At 44.0% G+C, this 23,552-nt stretch overlaps 1 protein-coding gene and 1 pseudogene across 1 annotated transcript in view; both read left to right on the forward strand.

The window, feature by feature from the left end:
- Window positions 1-23,552, forward strand: part of LOC124553543 (forkhead box protein F2-like) — a 375,196-nt gene that overhangs the window by 23,561 nt on the left and 328,083 nt on the right. The gene's annotated exons all lie outside the window — the stretch shown is intronic.
- Window positions 9,639-9,756, forward strand: LOC124554269 (annotated as a pseudogene).

Here is a 23,552-nt window from a genome sequence, read left to right on the forward strand (position 1 = left end):
TTTCGATCGCTTTGTTTGCGTATGGGATCAGTGTGTTACTAAATTACTGGCCATTAAAATTGCTACACCAAGAAGAAATGCAGATGATAAACGGGTATTCATTGGACAAATATACTACAAATGACATGTGACTACATTTTCACGCAATTTGGGTACATGGTTCCTGAGAAACCAGTACCTAGAACAAACACCTCCGGCCGTAATAACGGCCTCAATACCCCTGGGCATTAAGTCAAACAGAGCTTGGATGGCGTGTACAGGTACAGCTGCCCATGGAGCTTCAACACGATACCACAGTTCATCGAGAGTAGTGACTGGCGTATTGTGACGAGCCAGTTGCTCGGCAACCATTGAGCAGACATTTTCAATTGGTGAGAGATGTGCAGAATGTGCCGGCCAGGGCAGCAGTCGAACATTTTCTGTATCCAGAAAGGGCCGTACAGAACCTGCAACATGCGGTCGTGCATTATCCTGCTGAAATGTAGGGTTTCGCAGGGATCGAATGAAGGGTAGAGCCACGGGTCGTAACACATCTGAAATGTAGCGTCCACTGTTCAAAGTGCCATCAATGCGAACAAGAGGTGACCGAGACGTGTAACCAATGGCACCCCGTACCATCACGCCGGGTGATACGCCAGTATGGCGATGACGAATACACGCTTCCAATGTGCGTTCACCGCGATGTCGCCAAACACGGATGCGACCATCGTGATGCTGTAAACAGAACCTGGATTCATCCGAAAAAATGACGTTTTGCCATTCGTGCACCCAGGTTGGTCGTCGAGTACACCATCGCAGGCGCTCCTGTCTGTGATGCAGCGTCAAGGGTAACCGCAGCCACGGTCTCCGAGCTGATAGTCCGTGCTGCTGCAAACGTCGTCGAACTGTTCGTGCAGATGGTTGTTGTCTTGCAAACGTCGCCATCTGTTGACTCAGGGATCGAGATCCGTTACAGCCGTGCGGATAAGATGCCTGTCATCTCGACTGCCAGTGATACGAGGCCGTTGGGATCCAGCACGGCGTTCCGTATTTCCCTCCTCAACCCACCGATTCCATATTCTGCTAACAGTCATTGGATCTCGACCGACGCGAGCAGCAATGTCGCGATACGATAAACCGCAATCGCTATAGGCTACAATCCGACCTTTATCAAAGTCGGAAACGTGATGGTACGCATTTCTCCTCCTTACACGAGGCATCACAACAACGTTTCACCAGGCAACGCCGGTCAACTGCTGTTTGTGTATGAGAAATCGGTTGGAAACTTTCCCCATGTCAGCACGTTATAGGTGTCGCCACCGGCGCCAACCTTGTGTGAATGCTCTGAAAAGCCAATCATTTGCATATCACAGCATCTTCTTCCTGTCGGTTAAATTTCGCGTCTGTAGTACGTCATCTTCGTGGTGTAGCAATTTTAATGGCCAGTAGCGTATATGCCTTAGAAGCCGGAAGCAGTCAACCATCCAGAAACTGAGCGAGCATATACGAGCGTAAGTCAATTATTATCCGCAGTTTGGTTTTTATTTTTGTTTATTTGGGTAGTACTGCCGTTTTACGTTGATGACGCATGCTCATGTTTATTTGTTGTAATATCTTTGCAATTTTCAAGCTGCTAGGTTAGTGCCGGCCGAAGTGGCCGTGCGGTTAAAGGCGCTGCAGTCTGGAACCGCAAGACCGCTACGGTCGCAGGTTCGAATCCTGCCTCGGGCATGGATGTGTGTGATGTCCTTAGGTTAGTTAGGTTTAACTAGTTCTAAGTCCTAGGGGACTAATGACCTCAGCAGTTGAGTCCCATAGTGCTCAGAGCCATTTGAACCATTTTTTTGCTAGGTTAGTTTCGTTATGGCTGCCGTGCTGTTAAACATGGCTGCTCCGCTGTCTATTTGCTCCAAAGAAGAGCAACTTCAGTGATCCGTTTTTTGTGGTCGGGAGGCGTATCGGGGGCCGAGATTCATCGAAGACTCTCGGTACAGTACGGGAACAGTGTTTTGCCACAACCGAGTGTCTACGAATGGATTGAAAAATTCCGAAACGGTCGCACAAGTGTTACGCAATGATGAAGGAGCCGGACTACCGTTTACCGCCACAAATGAAGAAACCATTGAGCGTTCACGTGAAATGATTCTCTTAGACAGACGAAGTGGCACATCGTCTGCAAATTAGTCACGGTTCTGCCTGCGAAATCATCCACAACAGACTAGGGTTCCATAAAGTTTGTGCAAGATGGGTCCCAAAGCAACTCACACAGTTGCATAAACAAACGCGCTTGGACAGCTGCAAAAAAAGCATTTGGATCGCTGTGGTGACGAAGGGGACAACTTCTTAGACAGGATCATTACTGGTGACGAAACATGGATGCACCATTACGAGCCGGAGAGTATGGAATGGAAACATCCAAATTCGCCGTCCAAGAAAAAGTTCAAGACCCAACCATCCGCAGGAAAACAGTTTTTTGGGACGGACGCGCAAGGTGCAGTACTGGAACATTATGGGGAAAGGGGCACAACAGTAAACAGTGTACGTAACAGTGAGATGCTTACTGCCAGGCTGAAGCCTGCAATTTGAAACAAATGCTGAGGATAGCTGTCAAAAGATATTGTGTTGTTCCACGACAATGCCCGTCCGCATACTGCTGCCCACACTGCTAAAACACTCCAGAAACTCAAATTTGAAGTGCTGGATCATCCTCCGTATAGTCCCGATCTTGCTCCTTCTGACTGTCACTTGTTTGGTCCACTCAGACAGGCATTAAGGGGCCGTCGATTTGCCTCGGACGAAGCAGCGAAAGAAGCGGCGCATTCCTGGCTCGCAGCTCAACCGAGAACCTTCTTTTATGAGGGCATCAGGAAGCTTGTACAACAATGGACCAAGGACACTATGTCGAAAAAAGATGTTCTTGTTAAGTTTCCTATTTGATTACAATAAAATTTTGTAACTACTTTGCGGATGATAATTGACTTACCCTCGTATAAGAGACAGCATAACCTACAGAACATTTTTGTTCTACTTAGTAATCCTCCTCTCTCTGTTATTTATAAATAAACAGTTTTTATAGCAAAATTGGAATTGTCAATATTTAATTCAGATTTTAATCGAAAATTCTTGATTTGGAAAGTGAAATAAAGGCATATTGTACTGGAAATAAACAAATACAGTCTTATCACATGCCACTAGAAACCACAATCTCCTGAAAAAAAAGTAAAATTAAGAATAAGAAACGCGTAACTAAATATCAAACATCACTTCGATGCTTGGTCCAGCTTACATAAAACATTTCAAAACTTTCGCACTTACCTATAATAACGCGAAACCCTTATTTTTGATCATGATGAGGAACTTTCTATTGAGTAGAAAATAATATCAATAATTGTCAAGATTTTTTATGTTTGTGGATCTAAACTATGTTTGCATCAAAAGTAATTGTTTCGGTTACATTAAAGCGCAGAAGTTACGCCAGTAACTAATTGCTATTGGATACAAGATGTACTGTATATTTTGTAGCGATATCAAATACACAATAGCCTAACAGTGAGCGATGTGCGGCTATAATTATGTACGGAACAAACAAACAAACAAAAAACAAAGAAGTCGTCGCCGCTGTTTTTCTGTTACACATTCATTTACACTGAAGAGCCAAAGCCGGCCGGAGTGGCCGAGCGGTTCTAGGCACTACAGTCTGGAACCGCGCGACTGCTACGGTCGCAGGTTCGAATCCTGCCTCGGGCGTGGACGTGTGTGATGTCCTTAGGTTAGTTAGGTTTAAGTAGTTCTAAGTTCTAGGGGACTGATGACCTCAGATGTTGAGTCCCATAGTGCTCAGGGCCATGTGAACCATTTTTTTTTTTTTCTTTGAAGAGCCAAAGAAACAGGTAGACCAGCCTAATATCGTGTAGCACCCAAGCGAGAATGCAGAAGTGCCACAACAAGACATGACATGGACTCGACTAATGTCTGAGGTACCGCTGGAGGGAACTGACACCATGAATCCTTCAGGACTCTCATTAAATACATAAGAGTACGAGGGGGTGGAGATCTCTTCTGAACAGCATATTGCAAGGCAACGCAGATACGCTCAGGTATGTTCATATCTGAGGAGTTTGGTGGCCAGCGGAAGTGTTTAAAAGTCAGAGGACTGTTCCTGGAGTCACTCTGTAGCAATTGTGGACGTGTGGGGTGTCAGCCTGCTGGAATTGCGCAAGTTGGTCGGAAAGCACAGTAGACATGAAATGCAGGTGATCAGACAGGATGTTTACGTACGTGTCACCTGTCAGAGTCGTATCTAGACATATCAGGGGTCCCATATCACTCCAACTGCAGACTCCCCACACCATTACATAGCCTCCACCAGCTTGAGCAATCCTCTGCTGACATGTCCAAGGATTCACGAGGTTGTCTCCACACCGCTACACGTCCATCCGCATGATAGAATTTGAAACAAGACTCATCTGACAAGGCAACATGTTTCCAGTCATCAACAGTCCAATGTCGGTGTTGCCGGGCCAAGGCAAGGCGTGAAGCTTTCTGTCGTGCAGTCATCAAGGTTATACGAGTGGATGATGATGATGATGATGATGTTTGGTTTGTGGGGCACTCGCATCAGCGGCTGTACAAAGTCCCAACTTTTACACAGTCCATTTTTTCCACAATCCAATGTAGTGACTGTCAGAAATGATGAAGAAGAGAGTCCGCAGCTCGTGGTCGTGCGGTAGCGTTCTCGCTTCCCGCGTCCGGGTTCCCGGGTTCGATTCCCGGCGGGGTCAGGGATTTTCTCTGCGTCGTGATGACTGGGTGTTGTGTGCTGTCCTTAGGCTAGTTAGGTTTAAGTGGTTCTAAGTTCTAGGGGACTGATGACCTCAGATGTTAAGTCCCATAGTGCTCAGAGCCATTTGAACCATTTGAATTTTGATGAAGAAGATGACGATGAAATGATGAGGACAACACAAACACCCAGTCCCCAGGCAGAGAAAATCCCCAACCCGGCCGGGAATTGAAACCGGGACCCCTGATCCAGTATACGAATGGGCCATGGGCTCCAAAAGCCTATATCAATGATGTTTCATGGAACGGTTCACACGCTAAAATCTGCAGCAGTTTGCGGAAGGTTGCCCTTCTGTCACGTTGAACGATTCTCTTCCGTCTGCAGTCGGTCCCGTTCTTGGAGGATCTTTTTCCAGCCGCAGTGATGTCGGCGATTTGATGTTTTACCGGATTCCTGATATTCAGGGTACACTCGTGAAATGGCCGTACGGGAAAGTCGCCACTCCATCGCTACCTCGGAGATGCTGTGTCCCATCGCTCGTGCGCCGACTATAACACCACGTTCAGACTCACTTAAATCTTGACAACCTGCCATTGTAGCGGCAGTTACCGATCTAATAACTTCGCCAGACACTTGTTGTCTTATACAGGCGTTGCCGACCGCAGCGCCGTATTCTGCCTGTTTACGTATCTCTGTATTTGAATACGCATGGCTGTACCAGTTACTTTGGCGCTTCAGTGTATGTGTCTTTCCCTAGCAATGCTACCAATACTACTGGGCCGGCCGAGGTGGCCGAGCGGTTCTAGGCGCTACAGTCTGGAACCGCGCGACCGCTACGGTCGCAGATTCGAATCCTGCCTCGGGCATGGATGTGTGTGATGTCCTTGGGTTAGTTAGGTTTAAGTAGTTCTAAGTTCTCGGCGACTTATGACCTCAGACGTTAAGCCGCATAGTGCTCAGAGCCATTTGAACCATTTTTGAACAGTCTAATGAGTACACAGTATGGTTTGAGAGTAAATCGGAGAAAGACGAAGGTAATGAGAAGTAGTAGAAATAACAGCGAGAAACTTAACATCAAGATTGATGGTCACGAAGTCAATGAAGTTAAGGAATTCTGCTACCTAGGCAGTAAAATAACCAATGACGGACGGAGCAAGGAGGACATCAAAAGCAGACTCGCTATGGCAAAAAAGGCATTTCTGGCCTAGAGAAGTCTACTAATATCAAATACCGGCCTTAATTTGAGGAAGAAATTTCTGAGGATGTACGTCTGGAGTACAGCATTGTATGGTAGTGAAACATGGACTGTGGGAAAACCGGAACAGAAGAGAATCGAAGCATTTGAGATGTGGTGCTATAGACGAATGTTGAAAATTAGGTGGACTGGTAAGGTAAGGAATGAGGAGGTTCTACGCAGAATCGGAGAGGAAAGGAATATGTGGAAAACACTGATAAGGAGAAGGGATAGGATGATAGGACATCTGCTAAGACGTGAGGGAATGACTTCCATGGTACTAGAGGGAGCTGTAGAGGGCAAAAACTGTAGAGGAAGACAGAGATTGGAATACGTCAAGCAAATAATTGAGGACGTAGGTTGCAAGTGCTACTCTGAGATGAAGAGGTTAGCACAGGAAAGGAATTCGTGGCGGGCCGCATCAAACCAGTCAGTAGACTGACGACCAAAAAAAAAAAGAGTTCTAGGGGACTGATGACATCTGATGTTAAGTCCCATAGTGCTCAGAGCCAATTTTGAATACTACTGGTATTCCTGTCGCTGACTACGTCATTTATGTAGTGTGGCAAAGCTACCGAACCGTAGTTTTGCTAGAGGGCAACTGTATCTTCCACCCTATTTATTTCGTGAAGGGTTCAGGATATCGAAATGATGTTTTGAGCATTTTATAGCACACAAAGTGGCGCGCATGCGCTTCTCCTACTGCGCATGCGCCGATGCACGTCAGTATAGAAGCGTTCCTATTTTTGCGCGGCCGATAAACCGCCTCTAGGTGGTAGGCCGTCTGCACGAGACATCTTCACCTCTGGTATGTCGTGTAGTGCAGACTTTATGGTGAACTTTGCAGCTTCTGACCTCAAGAACAGAGTTCTGTAAGAAAGAGAAGGTGCACTGAGAGATGGTTTTGATGAAAAAAAATTGAAACTGACTTGTTAGCTAGAATTACTGGCATGTGGAGGACGCGGGTTCGATATTCGCTACTGTTGGAGATTTTGCCTTGGTTGGAAGCCTGGTATGGGGTGTACCCAATCTCTTGAGCTTCTCGACCGAGTGATACTGGCTGCAGGCGGCGGAGGAGGACACAGCGGTCGGTCGTCGACGATTAGCCCGTGTAGGGTCAGGACGCAGGACATTATGTTTACCTTCTTACCTATTCCCTGGTAACAAAACAGAAACTTAAGGAAATGAGAGGTGACTATTGTTGACTACAGATATACTAGTTAGGATACACTGCAAGACAAGAAAAAAAGGGCGCACCAGGAAGGAATTATCCTAACGGGACGGAAATCGGCAGATGTGATGCGCATGAACACAAAAGCAAATGATTAGAATTTCAGGAAAACTGGATGCTCTATTCGAGAGAAAGAGGGGTCACAATTTGAGCAAGTCAGTAATGTGTTGGTCCACCTCTGGCCTTTATGCAAGCAGTTACTCGACTCAGCAGTTGACTGATGGAGTTGTTGGATGTCCTCGTGGGAGATATTGTGCCACATTCTGTCCAGTTGCCGCGACAGATCATCAGAAGTCCGAGGTGGTTGGAGAGCTCCAGACGTTCTCAATTTGGTATCCCAACACATCCGGGGCGTCTCCACACACATGTTAACTGGTTGTCGGGTCTCAGTTCCAAGCGAGACTCGTCACCAAAGACATTTTTACTCCAGTGAATTAGATTCCAGGCCAAAGACTGTCGCCCGCCATACCACCAGACAACCACCTGGTATGCCATTTTATTTTATAGCAGACCACGTTTGGTTGTCTTCTGCAGCACCTTTACAACACAGCCCCATTTTGTTGCCATCCAGGTCGGTCTATCCTATGCTTACATTTCAGCAAGATAATGCCCGCCCGCACACAGCGGGAGTTTCTACTGCTTGCCAAACCGTACCATGGCCAGCAAGGTCGCCGGGTCTCTCCCCAATTAAGGAAGTTTGCAGCATTATGGGCAGGGCTCTCCAACCATATCGGGATTTTGACTTTCTAACGCGACAAGCAGGCGCTGACAGATGTGAAAGTTACCGAACTATCAGTTTAATAAGTCACAGCTGCAGAATACTAACGCGAATTCTTTACAGACGAATGGAAAAACTGGTAGAAGCGGACCTCGGGGAAGATCAGTTTGGATTCCGTAGAAATGTTGGAACACGTGAGGCAATACTAACCTTACGACTTATCTTAGAAGAAAGATTAAGAAAAGGCAAACCTACGTTTCTAGCATTTGTAGACTTAGAGAAAGCTTTTGACAATGTTGATTGGAATACTCTCTTTCAAATTCTGAAGGTGGCAGGGGTAAAATACAGGGACCGAAAGGCTATTTACAATTTGTACAGAAACCAGATGGCAGTTATAAGAGTCGAGGGGCATGAAAAGGAAGCAGTGGTTGGGAAAGGAGTGAGACAGGGTTGTAGCCTCTCCCCGATGTTATTCAATCTGTATATTGAGCAAGCAGTAAAGGAAACAAAAGAAAAATTCGGAGTAGGTATTAAAATTCATGGAGAAGAAGTAAAAATTTTGAGGTTCGCCGATGACATTGTAATTCTGTCAGAGACAGCAAAGGACTTGGAAGAGCAGCTGAACGGAATGGACAGTGTCTTGAAAGGAGGATATAAGATGAACATCAACAAAAGCAAACGAGGATAATGGAATGTAGTCAAATTAAATCGGGTGATCCTGAAGGAATTAGATTAGGAAATGAGACACTTAAAGTAGTAAAGGAGTTTTGCTATTTAGGGAGTAAAATGACTGATGATGGTCGAAGTGGAGAGGATATAAAATGTAGACTGGCAATGGCAAGGAAATCGTTTCTGAAGAAGAGAAATTTGTTAACATCGAGTATAGATATAAGCGTCAGGAAGTCGTTTCTGAAAGTGTTTGTATGGAGTGTAGCCATGTATGGAAGTGAAACATGGACGATAACTAGTTTGGACAAGAAGAGAATAGAAGCTTTCGAAATATGGTGCTACAGAAGAATGCTGAAGATAAGGTGGCTAGATCACGTAACTAATGAGGAGGTATTGAATAGGATTGGGGAGAAGATAAGTTTGTGGCACAACTTGACTAGCAGAAGGGATCGGTTGGTAGGACATGTTTTGAGGCATCAAGGGATCACGAATTTAGTACTGGAGGGCAGCGTGGAGGGTAAAAATCGTAGAGGGAGACCAAGAGATGAATACACCGAGCAGATTCAGAAGGATGTAGGCTGCAGTAGGTACTGGGAGATGAAGAGGCTTGCACAGGATAGAGTAGCATGGAGAGCTGCATCAAACCAGTCTCAGGACTGAAGACCACAACAACAACAACAACGCGACACTTTGACAGAATTTGGCACGATACCCCTGAGGAGAACATCCAACAGTTCTTACCAAACAGTGCCAAGCCGAATGACTGCTTGCGGCACAGAGGTGGACCAACACCCCAGCAGGTTCTAGGCACTTCAGTCTGGAACCGGGCGACCGGTACAGTCGCAGGTTCGAATCCTGCCTCGGGCGTGGGTGTGTGTGATGTCCTTAGGTTAGTTAGGTTCAAGTAGTTCTAAGTTCTAGGGGACTGATGACCTCAGATGTCCCATTGTGCTCACAGCCATTTGAACCATTTTTGGACCAACACTCTATTGACTTGATCAATTTAGTGGAGCTCTTTCTCTTGAATGGCAACGCCCTTGCCGCAGTGGATACACCGGTTCCCGTGGGATCACCGAAGTTAAGCGCTGTCGGGCGCGACTAGTTCTTGGATGGGTGACCATCTGGGCAGCCATGCGCTGTTGCCAACTTTCGGGGTGCACTGACCCTCGTGATGCTATTTGACGAGCTACTCGACCGAATAGTAGCGGCTCGAGTCACAGAAAACCATCGTAACGACTGGGAGAGCGGTGTGCTGACCACACGCCCCTCGTATCCGCGTCCTCAAGTGAGGATGACACGGCGGTCGGATGGTCCCGATGAGCCATTTGTCGCCTGAAGTCGGAGTACTCTTTTTTTTTTCTCTTGAATACATCGTTGTGATTTTCTGAAATTGTAATCATTTGTTTTTCTGTACATGTATATCACATCTACCGATTTCCGTCACATTCAGATAACTGCTTTGTCGTGTGTCATTTTTTGTCGTAGAACTTATTACTGCTGCATTTCTGCACGTGCAGTTACTGAAAAAAAATGATTATTCGGTACAGGTTGTGCATTTTATGCAAAACACTTTTTTTTCGTGCTAGCCAAAGATCTTTCGGCACCTCTGTCCCATCATCAGTGTGTTTTGTTTATTGAAAAACTGTAAAAAGTAAACATATTTTGCAGGCGGCGATGGCCGAGCGATTCTAGCCGCTTCAGTCCCGATCCGCGCGACTGCTACGGTCGCTGGTTCGAATCCTGCCTCAGGCGTGGATGTGTGTGATGTCCTTGGGCTAGTTAGATTTAAGTAGTTGTCAGTTCTAGGGGACTGATGACCTCAGATGTTAAGCCCCATAGTACTCAGAGCCATTTGAACTTGCATTATGAGAAATGAAACGTAGAGCCTCAATATTAATGAACTGAAACAAAAACTTTATTGTCAGTTAGGATCAGTCAGTTCCCTGGCATGGACACTTCTTAATTACGTATTTATTTTGTAATTTGTCTCGATAGCTTTTGCACTGATGAGGCGGGCAGTGTAGTTACGCGCCATTGGATCGCCTTCTCAATTGGCTTATACAAGTACAAAAAGAGATATATTGCTGTTTGTTTCTCCTGACGAATGTAATATACCGCGTTTCAAAGGATTTTGCAGTTCCAGTCTTTATATGCGTGACTTTGTGGCAGTCTGTCTGTGTACTCCCACGCTGATGGATATAAGAGGTCTGTTCAAAAAGAATTCCGGAGCTCTGTCCACAAAATTTTTCTGTGCATGTTCTCCTTCGATATACTCTCCTCAACAGTGGATACATCGGTCCCAACGCCGTTTCCGCTTCCGGAAATAGTCTCGTTACGCCTTTTGCTGGATCACTCGAAGCGCCGTCTCCGAATTTTCTTTGATTTAGTCTATCGTTGCGAATCTTCGTCCTTTCAGCAGGATTTTCAACATTGGAAATAAAAAAAAAAAAAAAATCGGCAGGAGCCAGATCTGGAGAGTACGCAGGATGAGGCAGTACAGTGATTTCGTTTTTTTGTGCAACAGTCACGGACCAACAGCGATGAATCTGAGGCTGCGTTATCGTGTTGGAAAAGCCACGAATTGTCTCGCACATTTCAGGCCGTTTCCTTCTCACATTTTCTGGCACGCGCCGCAACACGTCTCGATAGTACCACCTATTAACAATTTGTCCCTCAGGCACGTATTCATGATGAAGTTATACTTCAAAGTCAAAGAAAACCTGACCTGACGAGTTTCTTTTTTTTTTTTTTTTTTTCTCTCTCTCTCTCTCTCTCTCTCTCTCTCTCTCTCTCTCTCTCCGTAGAACCTTTCCCGACCCACTGTGAAGACTGAATCTTGATCTCAACATCATAACCGTGCACCCACGTCTCATCAGCATTTATTATTCTCTTAAGGAATATCTCGTTCTCATTTGCGCCATCCAAAAGCTCTTCACAGATTGCGAGGCCAAGGTCTTTCTGGTTTCGACTCGTCAGCCGTGGAACGAATCTCGCGGCTACACGGCACATTGCGGAATGGCGTGTCAGGATTTCGTGACATTATGTCCAACTGTAATGTTACATTCTTCTCCAGTCTGTCGGGCAGCCAGTCTTCGATTGGCACGCACAATTTCGTTGACTTTCCTGACACGAGCGTCGTCGGCAGATGTCGGAGTGCGTCCTGAAGGAGGGTCACATTTAACTTCAGGCCGGCCATTTTTAATCTACATCTACAACCATACTGCGCAAGCCACCTGACGGTGTGTGGCGGAGGGTACCTTGAGTAGCTCTATCGGTTCTCCCCTCTATTCCAGTCTCGTATTGTTCGTGGAAAGACGGATTGTCGCTATGGCTGTGTGTGGCGTCTAATCTCTCTGATTTTATCCTCACGGTCTCTTCGCGAGATAGACGTAGGAGGGACCAATATACTCCTTGACTCTTCGGTGAAGGTATGTTCTCGAAACTTCAACAAAAGCCCGTACCGAGCTACTGAGCGTCTCTCCTGCAGAGTCTTCCACTGGAGTTTATCTATCATCTCCGTAACGCTTTCGCGATTACTAAATGCTCCAGTAACGAAGCGCGCTGCTCTCCGTTGGATCTTCTCTATCTCTTCTATCGACCCTGTCTGGTACGGATCCCACACTGCTGAGCAGTATTCAAGCAGTGGCCGAATAAGTGTACTGTAACCTACTTCCTTTGTTTTCGAATTGCATCTGTTTAGGATTGTTCCAATGAATCTAAGTCTGGCACCTGCTTTACCGACGATCAACTTTATATGATCATTCCATTCTAAATCACTCCTAATGCGTACTCCCAGATAATTTATGGAATTAACTGCTTCCACCCCCCCCATGAACTATGGACCTTGCCGTTGGTGGGGAGGCTTGCGTGCCTCAGCGATACAGATAGCCGTACCGTAGGTGCAACCACAACGGAGGGGTATCTGTTGAGAGGCCAGACAAACATGTGGTTCCTGAAGAGGGGCAGCAGCCTTTTCAGTAGTTGCAGGGGCAACAGTCTGGATGATTGACTGATCTGCCCTTGTAACATTAACCAAAACGGCCTTGCTGTGCTGGTACTGCGAACGGCTGAAAGCAAGGGGAAACTACAGCCGTAATTTTTCCCGAGGACATGCAGCTTTACTGTATGATTAAATGATGATGGAGTCCTCTTGGGTAAAATATTCCGGAGGTAAAATAGTTCCCCATTCGGATCTCCGGGCGGGGACTACTCAAGAGGACGTCGTTATCAGAAGAAAGAAAACTGGCGTTCTACGGATCGGAGCGTGGAATGTCAGATCCCTTAACCGGGCAGGTAGGTTAGAAAATTTAAAAAGGGAAATGGATAGGTTACAGTTAGATATAGTGGGAATTAGTGAAGTTCGATGGAAGGAGGAACAAGACTTTTGGTCAGGTGATTGCAGGGTTATAAATACAAAATGAAATAGAGGTAATGCAGGAGTAGGTTTAATAATGAATAAAAAAATTGGAATGCGGGTAAGCTACTACAAACAGCATAGTGAACGCATTATTGTGGCCAAGATAGACACAAAGCCCATGCCTACTACAGTAGTACAAGTTTATATGCCAACTAGCTCTGCAGATGATGATGAAATTGATGAAATGTATGACGAGATAAAAGAAATTATTCAGGTAGTGAAGGGAGACGAAAATTTAATAGTGATGGGTGACTGGAATTCGTCAGTAGGAAAAGGGAGAGAAGGAAACATAGTAGGTGAATATGGATTGGGGGGAAGAAATGAAAGAGGAAGCCGCCTTGTAGAATTTTGCACAGAGCATAACTTAATCATAGCTAACACTTGGTTCAAGAATCATAAAAGAAGGTTGTATACCTGGAAGAAGCCTGGAGATACTAAAAGGTATCAGATGCATTATATAATGGTAAGACAGAGATTTAGGAACCAGGTTTTAAATTGTAAGACATTTCCAGGGGCAGATATGGATTCTGACCACAATCTCTTGGTTATAAACTGCAGATTGAAACTGAAGAAACTGCAAAAAGGTCGGAATTTAAGGAGATGGGACCTGGATAAACTGAAAGAACGAGAGGTAGTACAGAGTTTCAGGGAGAGCATAAGGGAACAATTGACAGGAATGGGGGAAAGAGATACAGTAGAAGAAGAATGGGTAGCTCTGAGGGATGAAGTAGTGAAAGCAGCAGACGACCAAGTATGTAAAAAGACGAGAGCTAATAGAAATCCTTGGGTAACAGAAGAAATATTGAATTTAATTGATGAAAGGAGAAAATATAAAAATGCAGTAAATGAAGCAGGCAAAAAGGAATACAAACGTCTCAAAAATGAGATCGACAGGAAGTGCAAAATGGCTAAGCAGGGATGGCTAGAGGACAAATGTAAGGATGTAGAGGCTTATGTTACTAGGGGTAAGGTAGATACTGCCTACAGGAAAATTAAAGAGACCTTTGGAGAGAAGAGAACCACTTTTATGAATATCAAGAGCTCAGATGGCAACCCAGTTCTAAGCAAGGAAGGGAAGGCAGAAAGGTGGAAGGAGTATATAGAGGGTTTATACAAGGGCGATGTACTTGAGGACAACATTATGGAAATGGAAGAGGATGTCGATGAAGATGAAATGGGAGATACGATACTGCGTGAAGAGTTTGACAGAGCACAGAAAGACCTGAGTCGAAACAAGGCCCCGGGAGTAGACAGCATTCCATTAGAACTACTGACGGCCTTGGGAGAGCCAGGCCTGACAAAACTCTACCATCTGGTGAGCAAGATGTATGAGACAGGCGAAATACCCTCCGACTTCAAGAAGAATATAGTAATTCCAATCCCAAAGAAAGCAGGTGTTGACAGATGTGAAAATTACCGAACTATCAGTTTAATAAGTAACAGCTGCAAAATACTAACGCGAATTCTTTACAGACGAATGGAAAAACTGGTAGAAGCGCACCTCGGGGAAGATCAGTTTGGATTCCGTAGAAATGTTGGAACACGTGAGGCAATACTGACCCTACGACTTATCTTAGAAGAAAGATTAAGAAAAGGCAAACCTACGTTTCTAGCATTTGTGGACTTAGAGAAAGCTTTTGACAATGTTGACTGGAATACTCTCTTTCACATTCTAAAGGTGGCAGGGGTAAAATACAGGGAGCGAAAGGCTATTTACAATTTGTACAGAAACCAGATGGCAGTTATAAGAGTCGAGGGACATGAAAGGGAAGCAGTGGTTGGGAAGGGAGTAAGACAGGGTTGTAGCCCCTCCCGGATGTTATTCAATCTGTATATTGAGCAAGCAATAAAGGAAACAAAAGAAAAATTCGGAGTAGGTATTAAAATTCATGGAGAAGAAGTAAAAACTTTAAGGTTCGCCGATGACATTGTAATTCTGTCAGAGACAGCAAAGGACTTGGAAGAGCACCTGAACGGAATGGATAGTGTGTTGAAAGGAGGATATAAGATGAACACCAACAAAAGCAAAACGAGGATAATGGAATGTAGTCGAATTAAGTCGGGTGATGCTGAGGGAATTAGCTTAGGAAATGAGACACTTAAAGTAGTAAAGGAGTTTTGCTATTTAGGGAGTAAAATAACTGATGATGGTCGAAGTAGAGAGGATATAAAATGTAGACTGGCAATGGCAAGGAAATCGTTTCTGAAGAAGAGAAATTTGTTAACATCGAGTATAGATTTAAGTGTCAGGAAGTCGTTTCCGAAAGTATTTGTATGGAGTGTAGCCATGTATGGAAGTGAAACATGGATGATAACTAGTATGGACAAGAAGAGAATAGAAGCTTTCGAAATGTGGTGCTACAGAAGAATGCTGAAGATAAGGTGGGTAGATCACGTAACTAATGAGAAGGTATTGAATAGGATTGGGGAGAAGCGAAGTTTGTGGCACAACTTGACTAGAAGAAGGGATCGGTTGGTAGGACATGTTTTGAGGCATCGAGGGATCACCAATTTAGCATTGGAGGGCAGCGTGGAGGGTAAAAATCGTAGAGGGAGACCAATACACTAAGCAGATTCAGAAGGATCTGGGTTGCAGTAGGTACTGGGAGATGAAGAAGCTTGCACAGGATAGAGTAGCATGGAGAGCTGCATCAAACCAGTCTCAGGACTGAAGACCACAACAACAACAACAACTGCTTCCAGTTGCTGACCTGCTATATTGTAGCTAAATGATCTTTCTTTCTATGTAATCGCAGCACAGAACACTTGTCTACATTGAAATTCAATTGCCATTCCCTGCACCATGTGTCAATTCGCTGCAGATCCTCCTGCATTTCAGTACAATTTTCGATTGTTACAACCTCTCGATATACTATAGCATGATCCGCAAAAAATTTCCGACGTTATCCACAAGGTCATTTATGTGTATTGTGAATAGCAACGGACCTACGACACTCCCCTGCGGCACACCTGAAATCACTCTTACTTAGGAAGACTTCTCTCCATTGAGAATTACATGCTGCGTTCTGTTACCTAGGCACTCTTCAATCCAATCACACAGTTGGTCTGATAGTCCATATGCTCTTACTCTGTTCATTAAACGACTGTGGGGAACTGTATCGAACGCCTTGAGGAAGTCAAGAAACACGGCATCTACCTGTGAACCCGTGTCTATGGCCCTCTGAGTCTCGTGGACGAATAGCGCGAGCTGGGTTTCACACGATCGTCTTTTTCGGAACCCATGCTGATTCCTACAGAGTAGATATTCTAGTCCCCAGAAAAGTGATTATACTCGAACACAATACGTGTTCCAAAATCCGTGTGGACCATTAGTAACACCGAGTACTGCTTAAGCACTCTTCACCGTAGGCTTCCAGCATCATTTGGTGTTTCTCTGTAAAGATTTTCTCGAGTTTCATGCGAAGTTTAATGCAGAGGCGTTGATCCTCTAACTCTGCCATCTCGAAATTGGCAACCAGTGCGACACAACGTTCTACTCAATACAGCACTGAACAATAAATAACAGACGTACAACAATGAAACTGCAATGTGCAGGCATGCCAACCCCATTTCGCACCAATTGGCGCGAAATTAGGACGGTTCCGAATTTTTTGTGAACGGGCCTCGTATAACACTGGAGAATCATCTCACTGGCCAAAACCACATCGTCGTAATATACTGACATGGAATAACAAAACGCAAATGACAGCTAAACCTCTATGGTTAAGTATGAGTAATGTTGTTGCGGTCTTCAGTCCTGAGACTGGTTTGATGCAGCTCTCCATGCTACTCTATCCCGTGCAAGCTTCTTCATCTCCCAGTACCTACTGCAGCCTACATCCTTCTGAATCTGCTTAGTGTATTCATCTCTTGGTCTCCCTCTACGATTTGTACCCTCCACGCTGTCCTCCATCACTAAATTGGTGATCCCTTGATGCCTCAGAACATGTCCTATCAACCGATCCCTTCTTCTTGTCAAGTTGTGCCACAAACTCCTCCTCTCCTCAATTCTGTTCAGTACCTACTCATTAGTTACGTGATCTACCCACGTAATCTTTAGCATTCTTCTGTAGCACAACATTTCGAAAGCTTCTATTCTCTTCTTGTCTAAACTATTTATCGTTCACGTTTCACTTCCATACATGGCTACACTCCATACAAATACTTTCAGAAACGACTTCCTGACCCTTAAATGTATACTCGATGTTAACAAATTTCTCTTCTTCAGAAACGGTTTCCTTGCCATTGCCAGTCTACATTTTATATCCTCTCTACTTCAACCATCATCAGTTATTTTGCTCCCCAAATAGCAAAACTCCTTTACTACTTTAAGTGTCTCATTTCCTAAGCTAATTCCCTCAGCATCACCCGACTTAATTCGACTACATTCCAAGATCCTCGTTTTGCTTTTGTTGATATTCATCTTATACCCTCCTTTCAAGACACTGTCCATTCCGTTCAACTGCTCTTCCAAGTCCTTTGCTGTCTCTGACAGAATTACAATGTCATCGGCGAACCTCAACGTTTTTATTTCTTCTCCATGGATTTTAATACCTACTCCGAATTTTTTTTCTGTTTCCTTTACTGCTTGCTCAATATACAGATTGAATAACATCGGGGACAGGCTGCAACCCTGTCTCACTCCCTTCCCAACCAGTGCTTCCCTTTCATGCTCCTCGACTCTTATAACTGCCATCTGGTTTCTGTACAAATTGTAAATAGCCTTTCGCTCCCTGTATTTTACCCCTGCCACCGTCAGAATTTGAAAGAGAGTATTCCAGTCAACATTGTCAAAAGCTTTCTCTAAGTCTACAAATGCTAGAAACGTAGGTTTGCCTTTCCTTAATCTAGCTTCTAAAATAAGTCGTAAGGTCAGTATTGCCTCACGTGTTCCCATATTTCTACGGAAACCAAACTGATCTTCCCCGAGGTCGGCTTCTACCAGTTTTTCCATTCGTCTGTAAAGAATTCGCGTTAGTATGTTGCAGCTGTGACTTATTAAACTGATATCAGTATGTATCATTAATTAAAAATTTAAAGAAATAATTAGGATTTTCTTCGAATCATCATTAACAATGCCGCAACGAAGACGATCGAATATTTCTCGACAAAGCCGTAACGCAAGAAGGATACAAGATTTGCGAATGAAAGGACTGAAGAAGAACAAGTTGCCCGGGAAGAGCACCGCCTAAGTATGGCTCGCTTCGTGCTTCTCAATCACAAGACAAAGTGAGAGCAGCCCGTGAAACGGCTCGGTTGGTAAAGCGAAATCGTCGAGCCAACAACAGAGATCAACATGTAGATAATTTTCGACGCACAAGAAGAGATTTATCGCGTGATGATTGGAATCGAGCAGCGTTTAGATACGATTGCAGCACTGATTACGGCCGGCCGCGGTGGCCGAGCGGTTCTAGGCGCTTCAGCCCGGAACGGCGCGACTGCTACGGTCGCAGGTTCGAATGCTGCCTCGGGCATGGATGTGTGTGATGTCCTTAGGTTAGTCAGGTTTAAGTAGTTCTAAGTTCTAGGGGACTGATGACCTCAGAAGTTAAGTCCCATAGTGCTCAGAGCCATTTGAACCATTTTTGCTTCCCCAAAGATTGTGGTGCAGTACGTGACGAACATGGGGAGTGATTTCAACAAGATATTGCCACATTTGAGAAGAGGTATGCCATCTTCTGCCATCTGCCATTTGAAGCACTGATTACTGCTTGCATCCTTGCGTTTGCATTCAGCCGATGGACGTTGTTTGCGAGTATTGTGGCGCACTGGAGTTTTCCGGAGAAACGCACGAATTGTGCTGCCTTGGTGGGAAAGTAGTTTTAGCCACTGATCCAACATTTCGTCTGCAGTTGCTTCTTCCGGAATAGCAGCCACATTGTTAGGAAGTATGCCGTACGGCACATTCATCATTAAAACTACCGTTAAATCTTGAAGCTATTGAAGAACCAACATGTAATATTACAAAAAACTCAGGAATGGCCAGAGTTTTATCAGCGTCCAAGATCATCATCTGGGAGGAATGCACAATAGCACATAAACGTGCATTAGAGCCACTTAAGCGAACATTGAAAGATCTACGCAATGACTCGAGATGTTTTGGAGGAGCAATGATTTTACTGTCCGGCGATTTCCGCCAAACACTGCCAATACTTCCAAGATCAACGGCCGCAGACGAAATAAATGCTTGCCTCAAATCATCGAATCTATGGCGCTATGTGAAGAAACTTCAGCTGACAGCAGACATGAGAGTTGCATTGCTTAATGATACATCTGCTGAGGATTTCTCTGAGCAAATTGCAGACTATCGGTAATGGTCGAGTACCTGTCGAAGAATCGAGCGGGTTGATTTCATTTCATCATAATTTCTGTAACTTTGTCTCATCGAAAGACGAACTTATCAACAAAGTATTCCCAAACATCATTACTAACTACAAAAGTAATGAATGGTTGAGTTAGCGAGCAATTTAGGCGGCTAAGAATGAAGATGACCTAAACTACATAATTCAGAATGAGATCATTGGTAAAATGGATTCATTCAAATCTATTGACTGTGTAACAAATGAAGATGAAGCCACCAACTATCCAATTGAATTTTTAAAGTCCTTGGATGTGCCTGGCTTACCACCGCACAATTTACGCCTTAAAGTTGGCTCCGTAGTAATCGTGCTTCGAAACATAAACCAACCAAAACCGTGCAACAGTACGCGTTTGGTGGTAAGTAAATTGATGAACAATGTTATTTACGCGGCGATACTCTAAGGAAAATTCGAAGGTGAGGAAGTTCTCATTCCGAGGATCCCTTTGACCCCAACCGATATGCCGTTTGAGTTTAAAAGACTTCAATTTCAGATCCGTCTTGCATTCGCCACGACCATTAACAAATCACAAGGCCAATCCTTGAAAGTTTGTGGTTTGAATCTGGAATATCCATGTTTTCCACATGGTCAACTATATATGGCATGTACACGGGTCGGAAGTCCCATCTGCGTTGTTTGTTCTTGCGTCTGATAATAAAACAAAAAATGGCGTGTATCACAAGGTACTTAATTGAAGAGTACACGCTATGCACCAAAAAAAAAAACATGAAAAATGAAGTCATTAAAATACCTAATTTTTTTATTTTATTTCCTAATAAAAAATTGAACTTAACATCCAAAATTTATTGGGTTTAAGGTGGATAGGACGTCAAACGGGCCAACTTGGAGCAAGAGAGGCACCACAGGACATTTTAATTTCCACTGTCCATACTTTTTCAAGTAAATTCATAAAACTTTGAAAGCATGATCAAAAAGGATTCACGATTCATACTCATAGCAGTGGAAGCTCAAAAACGTGACAATATACATTTTTTTTACATGTGAAATTTCAGCATTTTTTCACTTACTACTGGCTACATATGTTGCTGTAGGTAAACTTTTCTTCCTAAGTAAGAGAGATTCTTCGATGAATTTTGCACAGCATACCAACTATAGTTACATGTATATGAAACTCTAGAGTTTATTTAATTTACGAAAAAATGTATGAACTGTTACATTTTAAACTTCATGTTTCGAAAAAACTCAAATTTTGTAGTTAATTATCTCAATTTTTACCACAGTTTTCAACAGATTTGGAAAATTCTAGAGTTTCATACACCTTTAAGTATGGTTTGTATGCTGTGCAAAATTCATCGAGGAATCTCTCTTACTTAGGAAGAAAAGTGTACCTACAGAAACAAATGCAGCCAGTAGTAAGTGAAAAAAATGATGAAATTTCACATGTAAAAAAAGAAGGTATTTTGCTACATTATGGAACTTCCACTGCTATTAGTGTGAGTCCTCAATCCTTCCTGGTGATGCTGACAAGGTCTTACGAATTTATTTGTAAAAGTATTGACAGTAGAAATTAAAATGTCCTGTGGTGACTCTCCTGCTCCAAGTCAGCCCGTTTGACGTCCTACCCCCCTTAACCCATTACTGGCCAAAAGTCTATCGGATCATTTTTTGCAAACTTTTATACATAAATACGTTACATTGAGTGATTAATTGAATAAAAAGTTGTTTCGAAAATTTTCAGTTTATTAGAACAAAAACTATAGGCCGTCCCATTTTTGGGACATTGGCCAAATGCGCTATGCAAATTCACAACCTTATTCTCCATGCATAATATTGTAAGAAACAACACAAACAATAAATAAAGAATGTTTTAATGTTATTGAATGTCTATTCAGTATGAAATGGAGCAAAACACTTGTCGTGTACACCAACATTGTACCTATCACAAATTTTTGTTGTTTTTTCTTGCAGTAAGCACATCTCTTCTATGTTTTACGTGGCACAATGAAATGATTTCCTGGATCTAGTCGTACATCTGTGCTCACCCGTCCTGCCATCAATTTGCTTCCTTGTGGTTCTCTAGCCGGCCGAAGTGGCCGTGCGGTTAAAGGCGCTGCAGTCTGGAACCGCAAAACCGCTACGGTCGCAGGTTCGAATCCTGCCTTGGGCATGGATGTTTGTGATGTCCTTAGGTTAGTTAGGTTTAACTAGTTCTAAGTTCTAGGGGACTGATGACCTCAGCAGTTGAGTCCCATAGTGCTCAGAGCCATTTGAACCATTTTTTTGTGGTTCTCTGCGTTTTGGTACTGATCCTGTTTTCTTTGATAGGTAAAACATCACTATTCTCCGTCGGACATCCAAAAGTGAGAGCTTCTCATTATAGTTAGCAATTTGGAGTGCACGCCATGTGTTTACTGCGCAGATATCTATAATGTGTGTGAATAATGGCCACCACCATTTCTATGACCTTATCCTCGTCCTATAAAGTGATATCTGCTTGTCCAGTAACTCACGCCAGCCATATCGGCACATCAACAATAAATGACAATGTAAGATGCCATTGTCCCATTATTGGGGCGCATAAAATTTAACGATACTGCACTTACTTGAAAAAAATCTGAAGTATACGTTATCTTACACGGACATCTATATGTTCATAACAAACACGCCCGGACAACTAAATCACACCTCATTGTCGTCCAGGAACTACCAGCAGACGTACAGTGCTGCCAAGTGAGAGAGCAAAAAATCGGCAAGTTTATAATTTTCCTGACGTAAAGTACTTATAAAAAATTTATTTTACATTTACAGGCATTATAGCAGTTAGTTGAACCTACAGGTGCAACACTGAAGGCTAAAAGCTCCATTGCTTACGTAGAAATAAGTAAAATATACGCGTCCCAAAAAAGGGACAATGGCCAGTAATGGGTTAAGGCGCAACAGAGTTCGCCGGGTCAGATAGTCAAAAATGAAAGTAGAATTGGTGCAGTCAGGGCAGTACGTCCGGTAATGGATGCGGCCCCGACTTTTAAAGTCGCTGTTTTTCGGCAGTTTCCCCCACACTTTCCCGCCCCCGCGCAACAGTGCTTGCGACCGTCTCGGCCACGTCGTTCTCGCCGCAGTTCTCTGGAGCGCTGTGTGGGCCTCCATGTTACAACTGGGTATCGGGGTCGGCGTGATAGCGCGCGCATGGGTCAGCACATGTGGGTCACGACCCGGCCTCTGACGTCACCGCCCTGCCGGCTACACAGCTATGCCGATTCTACGTCTGCTGTCCCCGCCTTCCTCGCGTTCTATTTTTTATTTTGTTAAATGTGGTGTCACTGCCAGACAGCACACTTGCTAGGTGGTAGCCTTTAAATCTGCCGCGGTCCTTTAGTATACGTCGGACCCGCGTGTCGCCACTGTCAGTGATTGCAGACCGAGCGGCGCCACACGGCAGGTCTAGAGAGACGTCCTAGCACTCGCCCCAGTTCTACAGCCGACTTTGCTAGCGATGGTTCACTGACAAATTACGCTCTCATTTGCCGAGACGATAGTTAGCATAGCCTTCAGCTACGTCATTTGCTACGACCTAGCAAGGCGCCATATTCAGTAATTAGAATGAATTCTGAACAGACAATATTGTGAATCATGTACCGTCAAGAGCGAAGTTCATCATTAATGGATTAAAGTTAAGTATCAAACTAATTACGTCCGATTTCTGAATTCTAATTCCTTATCATGTTCCAGACCTGCGTGAGCTAAATCGCGTGCATTTCGGCCTCCTCTAGTAACACGGTGTTGGCTCTTCTGCCAACACAACATTAAATGTCGCTGCACTTAAAATTTCTTTATTTATGTACCACCCTTTTGCGTACTCAAACTATCCGAAATACTGTCATTGATGCTGCTATTCTCGCAGACCGAGCAGCTGCACATATCTGCCTCATATCCCGTGTACCAAATGATACCAGCCGATGTACTCACCACAATATTAATACGTAAACACGAAAACTGAAGTACCCATTTTTAAGGGGAGACGGAAGGCAATTTTTATCCCTATTCTGCCAATACTTTTCTACCCTTTGAATAGGTACACTTTTCAAAAGAACTATAAGTGATAAAACAATGAAATTTTTACTGCATATATATATAGTTCTTTTGAAAAGTGTACCTATTCAAAGAGTAAAATAGTATTGGCAGAATAGGGATAAAAATTGCCTTC

The sequence above is a fragment of the Schistocerca americana genome, chromosome 11, assembly GCF_021461395.2.
Source record: "Schistocerca americana isolate TAMUIC-IGC-003095 chromosome 11, iqSchAmer2.1, whole genome shotgun sequence".
In the NCBI taxonomy this organism is placed as follows: domain Eukaryota; kingdom Metazoa; phylum Arthropoda; class Insecta; order Orthoptera; family Acrididae; genus Schistocerca; species Schistocerca americana.